This window comes from Echinops telfairi, unplaced genomic scaffold (assembly GCF_000313985.2).
Source record: "Echinops telfairi isolate 266 unplaced genomic scaffold, ASM31398v2 ScPeMD7_1;HRSCAF=3_0, whole genome shotgun sequence".
NCBI classification, from domain to species: Eukaryota; Metazoa; Chordata; class Mammalia; order Afrosoricida; family Tenrecidae; genus Echinops; species Echinops telfairi.
This window is the reverse complement of record NW_022103896.1, coordinates 29,251,165-29,255,207: the sequence shown is the minus strand read 5'-3', so window position 1 is coordinate 29,255,207 and position 4,043 is coordinate 29,251,165.

Genomic DNA, 4,043 nt, shown 5'->3' with positions numbered 1-4,043 from the left:
AGTGATCCCAGTTTTCTAAGAAGCAACGCTGACCATTTAAATTGAAAAAGAAAATAGAAACAAGGAATTTGGGCTCCTATTTTATAAATGATGTAAGCATAATGTAATATAATCATGAGAGTCCACGATGCTTATAATGCCTACATAACATTTTATCAATATAATGAGATATTTTGTATGCTAAGCATCTAATATGTGCCCTGCATTTTACACATATTTTCCCTGTTTTCCAAAGCCACCACAATCAATTAATTGTGATTCCTATTTGCAGAGGAGAAAAAAATTCATATATAGCTAAACAAGGCAAAATGGTGATTAACCCACTAGATTATTCTTCGCTTCCAAGACTTTTGCTTTTCAATGTGCTAAGTTGCATGTCAATAGGAGAGTTTCCTGCTCAAATAATAGCATTGAGAACTAGCCAGTTGTCATAATTTCTTGTAGAATGAACTTGGACATATATTTATAAAAGAATGAAACCTGTTTATTGCTTTAAGTCAAAGGAGGACAATGTTCCCCCAGCAAATTTAGAGCTATATTGCATTTAAGTTAGCAGTGACAGAGAATAAATGTGCTGTTGTGAGGGGCCAGCCAGTCCTTTCTGCTTCACAGGGGCCCCTATACCAGCGGATGAAACATCGCCTGGCACTGGGCCACTCTCATAATTGTTCTTCTGTGTGAGCCCATTGGTGCAGCCACTGTGTCAATCCATCGTATCATGGATCTTTCTCTCTTTAGTGGTCCTTCTAATTTACCAAGTATGATGTTCCTTTCCAAGGATTGTTTTTTCCTGATTACATTTCCAAAGTGTGTGAGAGGGAGTTTCCGTATCCTTGCTTCTAAGGAACATTCTGGCTATACTATTTCCAAGCAGACTTGTTTGTTCTTTTCGCAGTCTGTGCTGCTTTCAGCCTTCTTCATCAGACCGTAATTCAAATGCATCAATTCTTCTTTGGTTTCCCTTATTCGATGTCCAACTTTCACATGTTTATGAGTCTATTGAAAATACCATGGCTTGGGGACAGACACACCTTAGTCCTCAAAGTGACATCCGTACTTTCTTATACTTTAAAGAGGTCTTGTGCAGCAGACTTACCCAAATGCAATGCTTTATTTGAGCTCTTGACTGATGCTTCCGTGAACATTGATTGTGGAACCACATGAGATGTAATTCTTGACAGCTTTGATTGTTTTTCTCCACTTGTGATGTTGCTTACTGGTCCAGTTGCAAGGCTTTTTTTCTTTACATTGAGTTTTTAGCCATACCGATGACTGTAATTCTCTATCTTCATCAGCAACGGCTGAAGTCCTCACAGTCTGCAAGCAAGGTTGTGTCATCTGCAGATGACAGGCTTTTAATAAGCCTTCCTGCAACCCTGATGCTGCCTTCTTGTCCATCGAATTCAGCTTCTCTGACTTTGGTCACCATACTGACTGAATAAGTATGGTGAGAGGATACAACTCTGATATATACCATTCGTTTCGGTAAAGATAGGAAAATTCAACATAGCTTTCCTAGCACAATAACTGCAAAGCTCCTGGGGACTTCTCTGACATCAGGAATTATGGGGCTCTAGGCAGCCTGAACTCAAAGAGAAAAAAAAACAGGAGAAGAAAAGGGCCACTAGGTAATCTCCTCAAGTGCTGCCCAAACCAGTTATCTTGTCAAAGCAGGCATCCCCCCAGGGGGTAACAACAGTGGCTACCAGTGATTGCAGAGTCTATGAGAACCACCTTGGGTGCTCAAGGCCTGGCCAAGCTCATTTTTAAAATGATAGAGTCACAATTCCGAAGGTCTCTGATGCCCTCCATCCTACAGTAAAGACTTTAGTGGACATTGTCAAGTTCCAATGTGCCAGGGTCAGTGTTGGAAGCCCCTCAGTGAGACTATGCGGGGCAGAGTTTCTCGAGAACGTTTCGCCTACTTGAGAAGGAGGAGGACAGTTTGCACCATCATCTGAGCTTTCTGCCCCACCACCAAACTGGCAGTACACAAGATTGAAGAGATCACAGTGACCACGAAGAAGGAAGAGAAGTGGAGCAGACAAAGCTGATGGAGAGATGTGCCAGGACCACTCTGAGCTACAAGCTGATCTCCTAGTGGAAAGATGGCTGTTGATGAATTCATGATGTGAAATGATTGACATCTAGAAAGTGAAGGGTGTAGCCCTAGAGGGCTTTCAGCTGAGAACTGGCATTGCATTTAAGAAGAGTGCTGATTCCATATGCATGACACTGTGGGGTTTGATGCCACCAACATTCTCAACAACCCATGGGGTTGGCATGATAACAGGATATGTGGTACCAGTGGATATCAACAAAGATAACTTTTCTGACAATTTTGAGACATTCCTTTGGGAGTCCGTTGCGGTATTGTACTTGTGGGCAATGTGGACAATTTCTCACCAGGGGGGCAGGCCAAGGATAAGGTTGATTCCATTGAGAGACATCCTGTCCATCATATGATTGGTTATTAAGTTGGTGGCAGGGTATGGATACTTTACTCTGTCTTGGTTAATTGGTGTTATCAAGGCAAAGGTAGCAATTGGTCCACTCTTTTTCCTTGAGGGGTTAGTAACTAAAACTTACGGCCTTGGGTGTGGGTAAGAGTGGGTGGAGAAATATTTAAAATGGCACACATTGTGTTCTCTGTGACTAACACAATATTATTTGCAGGTGTGGTTGCTGTGGTGACGGTCTCCTATGCTCACCTTCATCCAGAAACCTAGTAAAGATTTTCTAGCAGTATAAATAAATTCCAAATTAAAATGGTATTTTAAGATATCACTAGTTTTCATGAATACAGAGAACATTCAATTATATATAATTCTATTATCACACATCATTTAAGCAGTAAATTAAAGGAAACATTAAAATCTGTAACCTCCAGAGATTGTATTTGGAAGAGAGGATAATTTCCCCCCCTGATATAAACTTGTCATTGCATATTCTGATAAAACTGGGAGATTTCTAAGCTGCCACAGATCCAAGAACATAGATATAAACAAGAACTTTTCACTTTAATTTTTGGCACAAATTCTACATAGAAAGGTGTTATTGGGAAAGTAAGATCTCAAAAAGATAGCTATCACTGAGAAACAATTAGCAAAAACAGCGGGTTCAAAAGAGTTATGACAAAATGTTGGTGTCCTTGCTGTGTGATATGTTCAAGCATTTAGAGGAACAATGTTGACATGCATGATGACAAACTATCATCCTTATACTGTTTGGATCCCATACAGGAATATGGTATAGAGCCTTCTTATTGAGAATTGAGCCCTTATAGTATTTAAAATTCAAGTGTATTGTCATGAAGTAATGTTTCTTCCTCTGCCACCATCTTACAATCTTGTTATCCAGGAACTGATTCTGAGAGGTAGAGCATTTAAATGCTATTCACATCCAATGGGAGGATTGATTAATGCTTGGTTTCTTTTTCTTCTTCTGGATTCTTAGAATAAATTAGACACAATGCTTGTTCAACAATTGGTGAAGGTTTTAAAATATTTCTTTTTTTTCTAACTAATTAGAATTCATTGTCTCACTGTCATTACTGTTGTCAGAGTTTAGAATTCTTTGTCTAGGATGCTGTCAGTACCAAGAAAGTTTGAAATGCTCATTGTATATAGAAATCAACACTTCAAGATTCGGTCATTGATTTTCTAATAACCGATTCAAAAGAGTTATGATGGATGGCTTAATTACTGAAGGTGTGAAATTTACTTGAATAAAACACTTTAAAAAATCATAGTGAATAGTAATAACAATAAAGATGCATTATATTTGTGTGACAATTTGGAGTTGCAAACTTACTTAAGAAAAGAAAACCTTATAACCCCACCCGAAGGGAACATAACAGGATTGTAGGGGCATGGATACAGTGGATGTGTAAGATATGGCAAAACAATAAAAATAACAGTAAAATTTATAATATAAGAATAAGGTAGTGTGTGAGAGTGAGAGGATAAAGGAGAACAGATATCAAAGAGTTCAAGAAGGAAGAAAATGTTTTGAAAATGATGGTGGCAGTAATTATACAATTT